Raw genomic sequence first — 17,675 nt, 5'->3', positions numbered from 1 at the left:
ATACCTTCACCGAGGAGTCAAGCAGTATATTGCACCCTCCTACGTATATCTCGCGAAGCGACCATGAGGATAAAATCAAAGAAATTAGAGCCCACGCAGAGGCATAGCGACAATCTTTCTTTCCACGAACAATACGAGACTGCAATGGAAGGAAGAACCGATAGAGGTACTCAAGGTACCCTCCGCCACACACCGTCAAGTGGCTTGCGGCGTATGGATGTAGATGTAGATATGGAGGGGCATGTGGTCAGCACACCGCTCTCCCGGTCGTATGTCAGTTTAAGAGACCGGAGCCGCTACTTCTCAGTTAAGTAGCTCCTCAGTTTGCCTCACTAGGGCTGAGTGCACCCCGCTTGCCAACAGCGCTCGGCCGACCGGATGGTCACCCATCCAAGTGCTAGCTTAGCCCGACAGCGCTTAACATCGGTGATCTGACGGGAACCGGTGTTACCACTGCGGCAAGGCCGTTGGCACGTGAGAACTAGGATATCAGTTTTCCTAGAGATGCTGAGCTCCTCGTATTCCTTCGCATCCGATGACCTCCACGTCAAGGCGACGGTGATTTCTTGAAGTTTCCTTCAGCGGTTGACTTGACTGGACTCGAATAACGTTGCCCCACGCCGATTCTGCGTCGGCCGTCGTCATATGCAGTGCAGGTACGAGTATTTCAGTGCTGATTACTCATCCGCGCCCCACTGGCAGCAGTGACGCGGTGCCCATCCTTCCGTTAGCAGGCTAGTGAGGCAGGCGCTCTCGCGGCGAGGGCCCGGCGCGCCGCATTTGGCAAAACGGTAGGAGTGACGTGTCCGCGCACTACGTCACCAGTGACGTCCGTTCCTAGAGTACTGCCATCACTAGCAGTGCGTGTCTTAAGGCGTTGCTCATAGTGTTCTTCCACAACGAGCTGGCACATTGCTGAATCCTCACTCGCTGAACGGTGATGTCCTAATGCTGTGAAAAATTGCACCAACATCTATTGAGATGTCGACATTATATCACTCTGATGCAAAGACCGACGACTGACTCTAAAAGTAGAGAAAATAAAACGTAAAAGGCTGACGAGTCAGGCCTACAGTCAGTCAATAAGTATAAATATCTGTTAGTAACAACTGGTCATTCATTACCACAAGAAAGTGTACGCTGTTCAAAAAATGGCTCTTAGCACTATGGGACTTAACTTCTGTGGTCATCAGTCCCCTAGAACTTAGAACTACTTAAACCTAACTAACCTAAGGACATCACACACATCCATGCCCTAGGCAGGATTCGAACCTGCGACCGTAGTGGTCGCGCGGTTCCAGACTGTAGCGCCTCGAACCGCTCGGCCACCACAGCCGGCTGTACGCTGTTATATGTATGAAGTAAAAGACACTATTATAAATATATGTTTGCATGAAAATACACGTTATTACTAATTGCACAGTTATCTAGTAGTTTATCCAGTCATCGCCATTATCGATTATAACTTGGCACGTTTTTGGCATGCTTTTCACGAGATTTACTGTATGCTCTCTCGGTAACGATCGCCATATCATCTTCATTTTATATATCAGCTGCTTCAAAGTATTTATTGGCTTTCCTTTAAGCTTCACCTTAATATACGACCAAAAATCTGTGACCGGACTTGCATCCGGAGACACTGCAGGCCAATCCATCGTGGACACCCCATGGTCTTGTTTCCAAGCTGTATAGAGACGGCTGCTATGTTTCGGATCATTATCGTCTTGAAGCACCCAGTTCGAACCAGATCGCTTAAACTGGCCGTAAGTTAGTGCAAACAGCCACGTATCGCACGTTTGCCCTCTCTCCGGTTCATCATCCGCGTTTCCAACTCTAAATATCGTTTGACCCACTTCGCAACGAATGTCTTTGACTTTGTAAGAATTTTAGCGGCAACTGCATATGAAAGCTTTTGTCCCTTTGGATGATTTACAAGGAACATTGCCTCCTGACGCTTCAGATACTGTGCACTCATTTTAGACTGCAACCGACAAAACAAAACATTCAACTGTCTCACTTTTTATCTACACATTGCGCAAAAGCGCATTGATTACAGATTCGAGACCACTACCAGAGATGTCACTGCGGACGTTACATTTAAAATTATGGCATACACTTTCTTGTGGAACTGACTGTGCAGTACTGGAAGAGACAACTTTGTCTAGCAAAGCACCTGCTTATCAAGAACTTGTTTCGGTGACACGCAAATATTTCCCGAATATGTGGCATCGATAGACTGGGACATCGAATATATGCAATCGTACTTGGTTTGAAGGAATATTTTCTTGGGATGCTGAAAAAGTGGTACATATTTGAGGAAAGTCAGCTAGTAAAGCGTGGGAATCTGTGTGAAATCTTCAAGAAGTCGATTTCAAGGAGGCATTTAGAAGTACCCTACTGTTCGTCATGCCGTTATGTACTGCTGTGTAATGGCTCTGAGCACTATGGGACTTAACTTCTGAGGTTATCAGTCCCCCAGAACTTTTTTTTTAAAGTTCTTTATTGACACAACAATACTAATCATACATATTTAGCCCACCTCCTAACATGATTAGTGGGCCATTCATTGTTACATAAAACTAAGTTATTGCAGCTTAATATTACAATTATGTTAGTGAACTACAGTTTAAGTTACTAAAGTATGGTTAGATTCCTACAACAACAATGGGCAGTTTAGTTTTATCTACTTCTGACCTAGAAATGACTACTAACTGCAGCGTCACAGGTGTGCCAGTAAAATACAAACCTACTTAGGGTGGCCAGGCTTCTCGAGCTAACCCCGAGGAGCATGCCCCTGGCACTGGGCCGGCCATGGTTAGTATTCGCTGCAGTTTCCTATGTTAGTGTTCTAAACTAAGTCCTAGTCCTACTACTACTAACTTAACCTACGTCATCATTGGTGCTTTAGTCGCAATCGGTGTGATTGACCCCCCCCCCCCCCCTAATCCCGTACGTGGCGGTTTCCAACTGATGGAAGTCGGCCATTCCACGCACAGGCAGTATGGGAATGGGATCAGGTCTTAATCGGTTGGTTTATTAATTTGGTGTCTATTCTTGGTCCCTCAAGTATTCTATTAACACTTTTCGCGATACCTCATCTGCCAGAGCATTCAAAGTATGGAAAGTGTCTTCTTGTCTTAGGAGATTGTATGTCTCGTTGTTTGGAAGTCTGTCTCGGAGTGTTGTCGCAACGTCGTTGAAGAGAGGGCACTCGAAAACCACATGATCAGGAGTTCCTTCCGCCGCGCCACAGTCGCACTCGGGGGTTGCCCTTTTCCCAAACCGACATAAGTATGTCGGATAGGGTCCATGACCAGTGTGAAAGTGGATGAGTCCTCGTGTAGGTTCAAAATATTTCATGGTCCCGCGTTCTTTAACGTCAGGTAAGAACTGGAATGTTCTTCTCCCCGTTTCATCTTCCTCCCAATCCCTCTGCCACAGCTCTTCCCCTCTGTTTCTTATTTCCCTCTTATCCCCTACTCTCACACCCATGATGTCTATTATTTTCTCCCCATTCCCTTTTTTAGCCCAGTACCAAGCTGCTTGCTCACGTATCTTGGTATCTAACGGGCAGAGCCCCATTATGACTAACAGGGCTCCCCCTGGTGATGTCCTGTAGGCCCCTACTGATCTTAGAATCATGTTTCTTTGGACTCTTCTCACTATCATGGCGGGCACGACCCGCGTGAGCCTGTGCGCCCAGACTCCCGAGCCGTAACCCACTACTGAGGTCATGATACTATTGTGATAGAGTTTGACGAGATGAGGGGGGAGATGAAATCGTTTATGTCCAATGGAAATGAGGTTATTTAATAATTGGAGGGCTCTCTGGGTTACGGTTTCTATGTGTTTTCCAAAGTTCCATCTCTCGTCAATTATGACTCCCAGATATCGCGCCTCCCGTCGCCGAAGAACTGGTGAGCCATCGATTCTGACAGTGGGATTCCTGATAAGCTGACCTTTTAGCAGTAAGTATGTGGATTTACTAGGAGATATTTTCATCTTCGTGTTAAGGCACCATTGGTGCAGTTCTTCAATGGCCCTTTCGATTTTTGGCTCGCTGTCCTCTCGGCTACGACCGCCGACCAGCAGGAGGAGGTCATCTGCGTAGGCTATCACCTCTAGCACTTTGTTGTAATCCGTCTAGTAATGGTTCCATATGGATATCCCAGAAAAGGGGCCCCAGAACAGAGCCTTGGGGACACCCCTTGGTAATTACTTTTCCAATTCTCCCGCTAGGAGATGATAGCCAAACCTCCCTGTTCTTACAATAGCTCCTCAGACACCCACAAAGCGGCCCTGGACACTCCTTCTCCCGTAAACAGGAGAAGAGCGAAGGCCACCACAGGTTGTCAAAGGCGCCACTGATATCCACCATGATGCCGACGACGTACTTATGCGGGGTTGAGCCGCAGACCTCAGCCGCCAGACCGATAGCATCAGATGCCGACCGCCCCGGCCTGAAGCCAAACTGCCTGCTGCTCATCCCACACAGCACCCGGTGAGCCGTCAATCTGTCAGCCAGCAGTTTCTCCAGAAGCTTCCCAAACAGGTCCAATAGGCAGATTGGCCTGTAAGATTTAACTTCGGCCGGACCTTTTTCTGGTCCTTTTTTTATTATTACCACATTCGCGGTTTTCCACCTCTTGGGAAACCTCCTTTGTCTAAGACACTTGTTGAATAGGTGGGTCAGCGGCGCGACTAACTGGGGTGCCAGAAATTGCACCACCTCAGCCACAATGCCGTCTGGTCCTGGAGCTTTCCCTCTTTTTAGGGATCTTATATGTGCAGCCACCTCCTCTTCCGAGAATGGGTAGACTGCCGTGTTGTTATTGTAATCTACTAGATATGCGTTTCGCAGTTGCTTCTGGCTTTCGGTTTCTCCATCCGCATTGTCGTCAGGCAGCAGGGACTGGAGAAGGACATCAGCAGTTTCCTGCCAAGATTCTGTCATCCCATCCCCCCGCCTGACTGTTGATAGCTCCAGGGGAGAGCGGATTTTTTCCCATACTAATTTATAAGGGAGACCCCACGCATCTAAAGCCAACTGTTCAGCACGTAGCTTTCCCAGCTACGCATTCTCACTTCGCGTAACTCCTTCTGGAATCTCTGCTTGGCCTCCCTGTATCGCAACTGCCATCTTTGCCTTTCCAGCCAGACGACACTGCGCTGGTAGTTCCTTCTTAGCCTTCTGACAGACTGACGTAATTCCTCTAATTCGGCCGACCATGGTGACGGCGAGGCCGCCACGGCCTTGCTCCTGGTTGGTACAGCGGCCCTCACCGCTCTATGTACTGCGCCCACCAGTTCCTCAGCTCTTTCATCTATGTCTAGGTCTTGATGTACGTCACCTTCCGGTAACGCAGGAATGTCGCACTCCCTTGCTAGTAGTTCCCAAATCGGTTTGTTGTAGTTGAATTGTACTTCCCACCCCATGGTCCAGCGGCACTCTCTGTCACCTAAAGTGAAGGTTATTAAGTTGTGGTCACTCGTGGTGGCATTGCTTACGACTTTCCAACTCTTTATAAGGTTTACTGCATTATGTGATGTTAGGGTTACATCTATATTCGTGCCTTGTCCTCCTCCTGCTGTGTAGGTAGGAGGATTGCCCGGCCCGTTGGCCACCACGAGCTGCGAAGCCATAAGAAAATCTTCCACTTTATCACCGTTTGTGTCTCTGGTGCCGCTGTACCACAGGGGGGGATTTTGCATTGATGTCAGCTGTTATGATTATCTTCCGTCCCCGCAACGCCGTGGTAACTCTTGCCAGGTGTTCTAGGTGTTGTTCAATCTCGTCTCCGTATTGAAAATACATATTTATGAGAATAATTACTCCCATCGGGGACTGAAGCTCCACGACGTTGCAGTGACGAGTTGTAAATTGTGAAAGCGTGGTTACCCTCAAGAGTTTGTTTGTAACTACTATTGCCGCTCTAGGGTCCTCACCTCTGCTGACAATCTGCCAAGTTGTGGCAGCAAAAGCTATTTTCCCAGCTTGGGAGTACGGCTCCTGTAGGCAGAGCACGTCCAGTCTCCTCTCCTCCACCTCTTTGCGGAGCTCCTGCATAACAAGTCGGCTGTTGTGCGTATTTAATTGTCCAATTGTTATCTCAGTCGTCATGGGAAGTATGTGTGTAAGCGGTCGTCCGGCCAGGTCTTACTCCTGTCAAAAGCAATTCGTCCGTTTGCCAGTACAGCCTGTTCATAAATGTCTCGAAGGTCGAACTTCTCACCACGTCTCTCAAAAATTTTTTTCAGTAGGTCTCGCAGGGCTCCGAAATCAGTGGGGAGATTCACTGACTTGAGCTGAATTCTGTTCACAGCCTCCATTACCGAGAAGGTTACCTTTCTACCCTCTTCGTGTCCTACACGGACCACATGTCGTAAGGCAGTGGCCAGGGTAATCGGCTCTTCCAGCATGGCCAGTTGCATCGTGTACTCGATGTTAGGGTACACCCTTACCGGGTCCACAGGTGGCAATCTGACCACTGGAGTGTTCTGCGTTGTGGTGATAGCATTGTCTTGGATGGGTTGGTTTTCTTTGAATTTTGTCGGGGTTTTTGCAGTCATAGGATGCCCTTGCCGCTTCAGATGGACTGTCAGCTTCGTTTCCCGGCGTTGAGGGGCGGGATCTGTGCTCAGTACAGGGAAATCTGTTTGTATACTTATATCAATCGTATAAGGCTCTGTTTGGATGGCCTTGTATATTGTTACTGTCTTAGTGGTACCCGAAAGCGCCATCAAGAAGTTCTTAAACCTGGTTGCCCTCATAGCGTCCCGCCTCCTCTTGCTCGGGGATTTACGCTGTGGCATCCTGTTTGGTGGGCTGTGATCAGCCATAATCGATTTTGGAGATCAATCGTTGTTCTAACATTCTATATGTTGGGCAATTATGTCCCGTGGCTCCGCATGACTTTTTCCCGCGGCTTTTGCAGGGAATACAGACCGGTGCTGCTTTGCAGTCTTTGCGGTTGTGTCCATTTGTGCCACACTTCGTACAAGCCGACTCCCTGGTACAAAGCCTTAGGATGTGGTCCAGGTCACCACAATTGTGGCAGCAAGGTACCACGATGTAGTCTCTAACTTTGACTGAATGGAATCCTACATATAGTCTGCCCATTGCTGTGATCTTCCTCCACATTGGTGCCGTGACCTCAACAACGTGATGATCCACATCACGCCCCTGAGGCCCCGTCTTGAATCTCAATTTGAAACCATTTCGAAATTCCTCCTCATTTAGATCATCAAAATTTTGTTCTTTTATTGTGTTCGTCAGTTCGTCATCAGTCATTATAGTAGGCACGTCATAAAGGATTATTAAAGGATTTCGTTTCTTCGGAGGTTCACACTTAACAAGTGAGTTTAGTTTTTGGTTGTTTAATAATTTGTCTTTGTCTTCCTCCGAAGCTACTTCCACAATTACCGAGTTTCTGCTAGGTTTAGTTCTTTTTATCTTAATTTTATCTTTGGCTGGGTTTATCGTTTTTGTGAACAGCTCTTGAATTTTCTTTACACTGGTATCTTGCCCAGGCAGTGTCCTGAGAAAGACCGCAGTGTCTGTTCTTTTGGCAACTTTATCTATGGTTTCTTTGGGTGTGTGCGGTTTGGTTGGCGCTTGCACAGCCACCGCCGCCCAGGTCTTGACCGGTTGGTTCCTCAGTCTACTGTTTTCTTTTTCTAATTCTTCCACCCGGCCTTCAAGTTTCGCATGGGCGATAGCCCATGCTGTGAGTTCATTTTTTATGATTGATAAAGCAGCTTGGCTTATTTTTCCATTTTTGACATTCTGCTCTAGGAGCAGTGAAATTCTAGCGTGTCTCTGTGTTACAGAATCGCCTTCTGCCTGTCCCAGCTCTTCCTGGGGAGAGGGATCAGGCGCAACAGAAGCACGTTTGGACGCACAAGAATCACTCGTTTCAGTTGCCGCCATGATGGGTAAACGAGTGATAAAAGATGGGAGCCCGTCTCTTGCCCCGGACCGGCTCCTCTGGCATGGGGGGGGGGGGGGGGGGGGGGGGGCATGAGGCAACTCGCCCACCGGCCTTGCCCCAAGGCCAAGGGCACTCTTCGAACTGCAGGGTTCAGCGCGCCGTTGCCAGCGCACTGGTCCCCATCGGTGGCTCCGTCATCGTCGATTTCACCCGACGCTCCTCGGCAAGTGCACCCCGCACTCCGGAGAGGCGGATGCACCTCTCGCCCTTCGCCGCTTACTAGCCTGAGCTTCCACCTCTCGGCCAAGGACCCACTCCTACTCAGGTAGTGGGTCGGTCACCCAGTCGTTCAGCGGTCTGGACCCATCTAACCTAGCCCAGGTGATGTCACCACCTCCTGGGTTTGGCAGAACACGCCCCGGTTACCCAGAGGCGCGGCAAAGCACCCATGCCGAATCGCGCCGCGATCCCACGCCGACGAACGAGGTCTCCGGCATACAGAACACCTGATGGTCTGTGCCCTGCGAACAGAAAGGGACTGATGTTCGGTCCCTTGACACAGCTCCCCCTGTGCCACGCACCCTTCGCTTTCGCATCGGGTTGGGTCGCAGCTCTCCCTTTTGTCGCAAGGCAGAATGCCAAGCTTAACATCTGGCACCACGGGAAGGCGGAAAGAGCCACTTGGGAAGGAGAGGCTATGAGAGACGCATCACTTCCCCTGTGAGGACTGCCGCGGCACACCCGACTGGAAGCGATAAGCCCCAGTGCGAGCTTCTGAGCCTTACGGCGCGCCGGTAACGGGCGGGCCCGCACCGAACGCGCCGTCAAGCGACCGACCCCACCCCAGAACTTAGAACTACTTAAACCTAACTAACCTAAGGACATCACACACATCCATGCCCGAGGCAGGATTCGAAACTGCGATCGTAGCGGTCGCGCGGTCGCGCGGTTCTAGACTGTAGCGCCTAGAACCGCTCGGCCAGCCGAGCCGGCTGCTGTGTAATGGATCACGAAGATAAGATTGTGGCACTACACGTCCGACCAGCATAATCACAGAGAGTGGGTGCGGCGTCTGGGACTCCGTCAAGGGAGAACATGGCACGTCGCAGAGTTTGACCCTGCGAGGGGATGAAAGTGTGCGGGATGGAAATACCTTTACCAATGGTCAGCGGGCGGCACGACAGGTAGTAACGGATATAGCGGCTGAGTCTGCAGGGGTGGCGTGCGTCCAAACAATAGACATCCACACTCCTTAAGCCGCCCTGTGGTGTGTGGCGGAGAGTATACTGTGGATCACAGTCACTTTTTCCCTATTCTGCTCGTGAATGGTCTCCGGAAAGAACAATAAAATTTTGGTAAGCCTCTGTGTGAGTTCGAATACCTATTATTTTACGTTCGTGGTCTTTTCGCAAGATTCACATAGTAGGCAGCAATGTACTGGTTGAATCTGCCCTCCGAAATTTAACAGTAAACCACTCCTTGACGCATAATGCATCTCTTGTACTGTCCACCACTGATCAAGGATGAGCATCTTCTACATCGCCATCCACTCGTAATACTCTCTCTCTCCCTCTCTCTCCCTCTCTCTCCGTCTCTCTCTCTCTCTCTCCGTCCGAACAGGTCTTGAAACGCCCACCGGTACCGACCGGCCGCCGCACAGGCGTCATTGGATGCGGAGATGCAGGGGCGAATGGTCAGCACACCGCTCTCCCGGTCATATGTCAGTTTACGAGACCGGAGCCGCTACTTCTCGATCAAGTAGCTCCTCAGTTGGCCTCACAAGGGCTGAGTGCACCACATCCAGTGATGCCTGTGAGCTGAGGATGACACGGCGGCCATTCGGTATCGTCCGGCCTTCATGGCCTACTCGGGGGAAAGTATAGATAAGTTTTAAGTGTTTTTCTTGGAGCTTTTCTATTTCATCCAACAATCCTGTTTGTTACGAATCCCAGATTGACGAACAATCTTCAAGTATTTGCAGAACGAGAGCTAAATCGCTTCAGGCAAATGCCGGGACGGTTCCTTTGAAAGGGCACGGCCGACTCCCTTCCCTAATCCGGTGGGATCGATAACCTCGCTGTTTGGTCCCGTCCCCCCAAATCAACCAACCAATCAAAAACGACACACTATACGCAAATATTAGTTGCGCCGGTGAAATCAGTAGGCAAGAACTATTTTCTATGTTGTGACTGCTTGGACTAATCTAGTAAATCTATAATTAATAATTTTATATATGACAAACTGTAAACGAAATACCATTTTAATCTGTGCGTTAAACCTCAATAAACGATGCTGTTATCATGATGGCAACTACGACAACCTATACAAACGCTTATTTTATCTGTAAAAGTGTAGTCAACCACGAGGGAATATAGCTGGTTCAGACGGAACGTTTTTGTTATTGACGCCTTCAAATATATTACAACTGTAATATATGAGACCACATTTCAGGAGTGACTTAGATAGACATACGGAATGCGCAAAACGTAAGAAAGAAAATAGATAATTTTAAAGAGACATTCGTTGGCTTCGTGTACTCACAACTAAACTGTGACCTGTCAGCCTAACGTAGATCTCAGGCTACGCTACAGATCAGTGTGTCACCATGACTTACATTTAAGAAAATAGTCCCGACGCTGACGTCAGCGGTAAAAGCAGAACGGCCTTCGGTATATCTCTAATCAGCCAATACTGACTTGCGTTCTTCTGTGAAGTCGCCTTTACACCGGAACGAATGGAAGCTAACTCAAGCGTATGCACATTCGCAGACAATTCGCCGATGTTCGCTACCATTTGGTTGTGTCTGTGAATGAGCGTTTACACCGGACGGAACGGCAGAGAACAGGAAAATAACGATCATAGCGTCTGAGCGCAGCGATATTGTTTTTTGCGCTAGTAACTGGCATACAGAATACAACACTATATAGTTAGAGCCGAGATCCAAAACTTGCGTATTCAGAGAGGATTATTTTGCATGGTGAGCTCGTTGTTTTTGACGAAGTAAGGATAATTGGGTAGGAAAGGGAACTCCATGTGTCTCAGTTTGCACGTAAACGTGACATGCATGGTGGTAGTGCACTTAACAGTGAACTGCAGCTTCAGATTTCCCTAGCGTCGGTCCTAAAATTTACACGTTCACTATGTGTTCAAAAGTATACGGACACCTGGCTGAAAAAGACTTACAAGTTCGTGGCGCTCTCCATCGGTAATGCTGGGATTCAATATGGTGTTGGTCGACCCTTAGCCTTGATGACAGCTTCCACACTAGCTGGCGCACGTTCAGTCAGGTGCTGAAAGGTTTCTTGGGGAATGGCAGCCCATTGCCGGCCGCGGTGGTCTAGCGGTTCAGGCGCTCAGTCCGGAACCGCGCGACTGCTACGGTCGCAGGTTCGAATCCTGCCTCGGGCATGGATGTGTGTGATGTCCTTAGGTTAGTTAGGTTTAAGTAGTTCTAAGTTCTAGGGGACTGATGACCACAGATGTTAAGTCCCATAGTGCTCAGAGCCATTTGAACCATTTGGCAGCCCATTCTCCACGGAGCTGCTGCACTGAGGAGAGGAATCGATGTCGGCTGGTGAGGCCTGGCACGAAGTCGGTGTCCCAAAACATCCCAGAGGTGTCCTATAGGATTCAGGTCAGGACTCTGTGTAGGCCAGTCCATTTAGGACTGTTACTGTCGTGTAAACACTCCGCCACAGGCCGTGCATTATGAACAGGTGCTCGATCGTGTTGAAAGATGCAATCGCCGTCCCCGAATTGCTCTTCAACAGTGGGAAGCAAGAAGGTGCTTAAAATATCAACGTAGGCCGGCGCTGCGATAGTGCCACGCAAAACAAGGGGTGCAAGCCCACCTCCGTGAAAAACACGACCACACCATGACACCACCGCCTCCGAATTTTATTGTTGGCACTACACACGCTGGCAGATGACGTTCACCGGGCATCCGCCATACCCAGACCTTGCCATGGGATTGCCACTTTGTGTACCGTGAATCTTCACTCCACACAACGTTTTTCCATTATTCAATCGTCCAATGTTTACGCTCCTTACACCAAGCGGGGCGTGGTTTGGCATTTACCGGCGTGATGTGTGGCTTATGAGCAGCCGCTAGACCATGAAATCCAAGTTTTCTCACCTCCCACCTAACTGTCATAGTACTAGCGGTGGATCCTGATGCAATCTGGAAATCCTGTGTGATGGTCTGGATAGATGTCTGCCTATTACACATTACGACTCTTTTCAACTGTTGGCGGTCTCTGTCAGTCAACAGACGAGGTCGGCCTGTACTCTTTTGTGCTGCATGTGTCCCTTCACGTTTCAACTTCACTATCACACCGGAAACAGTGGCTCTAGGGATGTTTAGTAGTGTGGAGATCCCCCGTACAGAAGTATGACAGAAGTGACACCCAACCACCTGACCGCGTTCAAAGTCCGTGAGTTCCGCGGAGCGCCTCATTGTGCTCTCTCACGATGTCTAATGGCTACTGAGGTTGCCAATATAGAGTACCTGGCAGTAGGTGGCAGCACAATGTGAAAAACGTATGTTTTTGGGGGTGTCTCGATACTTTTGATCACGTAGTGTGTGTCGGTCGCCGCTATTCGCTGGCTTCTCATTACAATGGAGGGGGAAATTTAAAGCTAGAACACCAACCTCCAACCACCAACATAATTTGAAGGAAGGCGGGAATGAGAGACTCCTTCTGAGCACAGGCGTGCCGACCAGCTTGCCTTAGATTTGAAGAAGCGGACACGTACGTCTGCTAGGTACGTGTAGCGTAAACTGAAGCACATCGGAACGTACGAAAGATGGTTGCGCTGAAAATTTCAGTCATGTCGCTAGCGAGTTCGGCGAGAGGACTCTGCTTATTACAAACCGGAGATATTTACATTAGAGGTTGTTTCGCATTTGAGTAGCTGATAAATTCAGATCGTTTCTGATGTCTTCGGTGACATTTGCGACCCAGTTCAAGGGTTTTGTTAAAGTACGAGTAAGAAATGTAATGCCAATAAAGTATGTTTAATGAAGTGTAGTAAGGTGCTCGTAAGTTACATTACGATAAAACAGTTTTTGGACTTGTCGTGGCACAGTCTTTGCCTCTGCGCATTCTGATACATTCTCAGTTGTAGTGTGGTAGGCAATGGACGTAGTCAGTAGTGCTGTGTTCACTTGTGATTCTATACGCTGGATGAAGAAAGCTGGACTGTAAAGGACAGCAAGGTGGTCCATTGATCGTGAACGGCCCAAATATCTCACGAAATAAGCGTCAAACGAAAAAACTACAAAGAACGAAACTCGTCTAGCTTGAAGGGGGAAACCAGATGGCGCTATGGTTGACCCGCTAGATGGCGCTGCCATAGGTCAAACGGATATCAACTGGTTTTTTTTTAAATAGGAACCTCCAATCTTTATTACATATTCGTGTAGTACGTAAATAAATATGAATGATTTAGTTGGACCACTTTTTTCGCTTTGTGATACATGGCGTTGTAATAGTCACGAACATATGGCTTACAATTTTAGACGAACAGTTGGTAACAGGTAGGTATTTAAATTAAAATACAGAAAGTAGGTAGCCTTGAAGATTTTATTTCGGTTGTTCCAATGTAAAACATGTACCTTTGTGAACTTATCATTTCTGAGAACGCATGCTGTTACAGCGTGATTACCTGTGTAGTGGACTGGCCCGACAGCCAATCCACTATGACTGGTAGCCGAAAGGCACGCGTTTAAGCTCACGCAGGCTGGCGTGAGGTCTGGAACAGGTCAGAGAAATAAGACTAGCAAAACAGGAGGCAACTGGTAGAATACTTAACTTTAATCCACAATTGGTGTACATCGCTCTAGATGGTACATGTTATAACCTCAATATAAACTGGTAATGGCGCCTTGCTAGGTCGTAGCAAATGACGTAGCTGAAGGCTATGCTAACTATCGTCTCGGCAAATGAGAGCGTATTTGTCAGTGAACCTTTCCTAGCAAAGTCGGCTGTACAACTGGGGCGAGTGCTAGAAAGTCTCTCTAGACCTGCCGTGTGGTGGCGCTCGGTCTGCAATCACTGACAGTGGCGACACGAGGGTCCGACGTATACTACCGGACCGCGGCCGATTTAAAGGCTACCACCTAGCAAGTGTGGTGTCTGGCGGTGACACCACAACCTGTAAATACCACATTAATGCAATAAATGCTCAAAATGCTGTCAATCAGCCTCAATGCATTTGGCAATACGTCTAACGACATTCCTCTCAACAGCGAGTAGTTTGCCTTTCGTAATGTTCGCACGTGCATTGACAATGCGGTGACGCATGTTGTCAGGCGTTGTCGGTGGCTCACGATAGCAAATATCCTACAAGTTTCCCCACAGAAAGAAATCCGGGGACGACAGATCCGGTGAACGTGCGGGCCATGGTATGCTGCTTCGATGACCAATCCACCTGTCATGAAATATGCTATTCAAATACCGCTTCAACCGCACGCGAGCTATGTGCCGGACATCCATCATGTTGGAAGTACATCGCCATTCTGTCATGCAGTGAAACATCTTGTAGTAACATCGGTAGAACATTACGTAGGAAATCAGCACACATTGCAACATTTAGATTGCCATCGATAAAATGGGGGCCAATTACCCTTCCTCCCATAATGCCCCACCATACATTAACCCACTAACGTCGCTGATGTTCCACTTGTCGCAGCCATCGTGGATTTTTCGTTGCCCAATAATGCATAATATGCCGGTTTACGGTACCACTGTTGGTGAATGACGCTTCGTCGTTAAATAGAACGCGTGCAAAAAATCTGCAATCGTCCGGTAATTTATCTTGTGCCCAGTGGCAGAACTGTACACGACGTTCAAAGTCGTCGCCTTGCAATTCCTGGTGCATAGAAATATGGTACGGGTGCAATCGATGTTGATGTAGCATTCTCAACACCGCCGTTTTTGAGATTCCCGATTCTCGCTCAATTTGTCCGCTACTGGTGTGCGGATTAGCCGCGACAACAGCTAAAACAACTACTTGGGCATCACCATTTGTTGCAGGTCGTGGTTGACGTTTCACATATGGCTGAACACTTCCTGTTTCCTTAAATAACGTAACTATCCGGCGAACGGTCCAGACCCTTGGATGATGTCGTCCAGGATACCGAGCAGCATACATAGCATACACCCACTGGGCATTTTGATCACAATAGCCATACATTAACACAATACCGACCTTTTCCGCAATTGGTAAACGGTCCGTTTTACCACGGGTAATGTATCACGAAGCAAATATCGTCCACACTGGCGGAATGTTATGTGATTCCACGTACTTATACGTTTGTGACTATAACAGCGCCATCTATCACAAAGCGAAAAAAGTGGTCCAACTAAAACATTCATATTTATTTACGTACTACACGAATATGTAATAAAAATGAGGGTTCCTATTTTAAAAAACGCAGTTGATATCCGTTTGACCTATGACAGCGCCATCTAGCGGGCCAACCATAGCGCCATCTGGTTTCCCCCTTCAAGCTAGACGAGTTTCGTTCTTCGTAGTTTTCTCGTTTGACGCTTATTTCGTGAGATATTTGCCCCGGTCACTATCAGTGGACCACCCCGTATAGTGGAAAGCGAAGGAAATATAAATTTTGAATAATATTAGTATTTTTTGAAGAGAGGAAGTTTAAGATAAGACTACAGCACTGCGCACCTAATTTGTAGAAATGATGATTGGGAGCTAGTTAATTTTGTTCACTTGTTCAGAGCTGAAAGACGGATCATTCCACTTTCCTGAATCATGCATTAACATATTGATTCATTAAACTGTTTGATTTGTATATTAATTCTCTGTTAACATTGTGCCCTCTTTAAATCATTGTTCACTTTGTTGAGCATAGTATTGTTCAGAGCTATGTTATGTGTGAAGATCACGCAAAGTTTTGCTCTGGCTTTTTGAATACATACTTCTTTCTAAAATCGTTGTCTTAAGAGTATCATTTCATAGCAATAGTTACTCTTCCCACCCAACTATTAATCATTACGCGTTAACACATGTGGTATGCAAATTTAATTTATAAACAGAAAGCTGACTTAGCCGCTGCCTACTCGCTGTTTGCTGTTGTGATTCCGAGGAATCTACAGCCATGTTGTCCAGACACAAGGTAAGTGGAAATTTTGATTAGGGCTAGATAATTGCTTTACTAGAATCGCACCTTTAATATAAGAAAAGTTGCGTTCAGATCAGTTACAGTACAGTTCAAAAAATGGCTCTGAGCGCTATGGGACTTAACTTCTGAGGTCATCAGTCCCCTAGAACTTAGAACTACTTAAACCTAACTAACCTAAGGATTACACACATCCTTGCCTGAGGCAGGATTCGAATCTGCGACCGTAGCGGTCGTGCGGTTCCAGACTGTAGCGCCTAGAACCGCTCGGCCACGCCGGCCGGCAGTAAACTTCAACTTAGGTTCTGTTTACTTAAAGTTAACATACGAGTTGAGTTGGATAACAGTTTTGAGGGTCATAGTTCTCGTAAAACGTAGGCTTTTACAGAGTGGGAGGTAAACTTGGGCTAAATTTAAGACAGAAACAAGTATAGTGGAGAGATTACAATGTGAAATACGCATACGGCCTGTCAGAGGGGCTACATCATAAAATCTACTATACAGTTTGTTACAGGGCAGATAGCATGATGCCAGGTAAACCATTTTTATCTATTATGAAAACTTTTAACATGACAGAGATGGCTACATCAGCCGTGCAATTACGGATACCATAGACGTAAGCAACGAGAATGATCACTTCTTCGGTATACTTGTAATTTTAATCAGCATGATATACAGGGTGGTCCTTTGATAGTGACCGGGCCAAGTATCTCACGAAATAAGCATCAAAGGAAAAAACTACAAAGAACGAAACTCGTCTAGCTTGAAGGGGGAAACCAGATGGCGCTATCGTTGGCCCGCTAGATGTCGCTGCCATAGGTCAATCGGACATCATCTGTGTTTTTTTTTAAATAGGAAGCCCCATTTTTAATTACACATTCGTGTAGTACGTAAAGAAATATGAATGTTTTGGTTGGACCACTTTTTTCGCCCTTCAAACTAGACAAGTATCGTTCTTTGTAGTTTTTTCGTTTGACGCTTATTTCTTGAGATATTTGGCCCGATCACGATCGATGGACCACCCTATACAGGGCTATCACAAATGATTGAAGCAATTTCATAAATTCACTGTAGCTCCATTCATTGACATATGGTCGCGACGCACTACAGATACGTAGAAAAACTCATAAAGTTTTGTTCGGCTGAAGCCGCACTTCAGGTTTCTGCCGCGAAAGCGCTCGAGAGCGCAGTGAGACAAAATGGCGACAGGAGCCGAGAAAGCGTATGTCGTGCTTGAAATGCACTCACATCAGTCAGTCATAACAGTGCAACGACACTTCAGGACGAAGTTCAACAAAGATCCACCAACTGCTAACTCCATTCGGCGTTGGTATGCGCAGTTTATAGCTTCTGGATGCCTCTGTAAGGGGAAATCAACGGGTCGGCCTGCAGTGAGCGAAGAAACGGCTGAACGCGTGCGGGCAAGTTTCACGCGTAGCCCGCGGAAGTCGACGAATAAAGCAAGCAGGGAGCTAAACGTACCACAGCCGACGGTTTGGAAAATCTTACGGAAAGGGCTAAAGCAGAAGCCTTACCGTTTACAATTGCTACAAGCCCTGACATCCGATAACAAAGTCAAACGCTTTGAATTTTCGGCG

At 47.6% G+C, this 17,675-nt stretch overlaps 1 pseudogene; it reads right to left on the bottom strand.

Moving 5' to 3' along the window:
• Positions 1 to 354: 354 nt before the first annotated feature.
• On the bottom strand, positions 355 to 472 carry LOC124620402 (annotated as a pseudogene).
• Between the last annotated feature and the right edge of the window lie 17,203 nt (positions 473 to 17,675).

This window comes from Schistocerca americana, chromosome 6 (genome assembly GCF_021461395.2).
Source record: "Schistocerca americana isolate TAMUIC-IGC-003095 chromosome 6, iqSchAmer2.1, whole genome shotgun sequence".
In the NCBI taxonomy this organism is placed as follows: Eukaryota; Metazoa; Arthropoda; class Insecta; order Orthoptera; family Acrididae; genus Schistocerca; species Schistocerca americana.
This window is presented reverse-complemented; position numbering and strand designations above follow the sequence as displayed.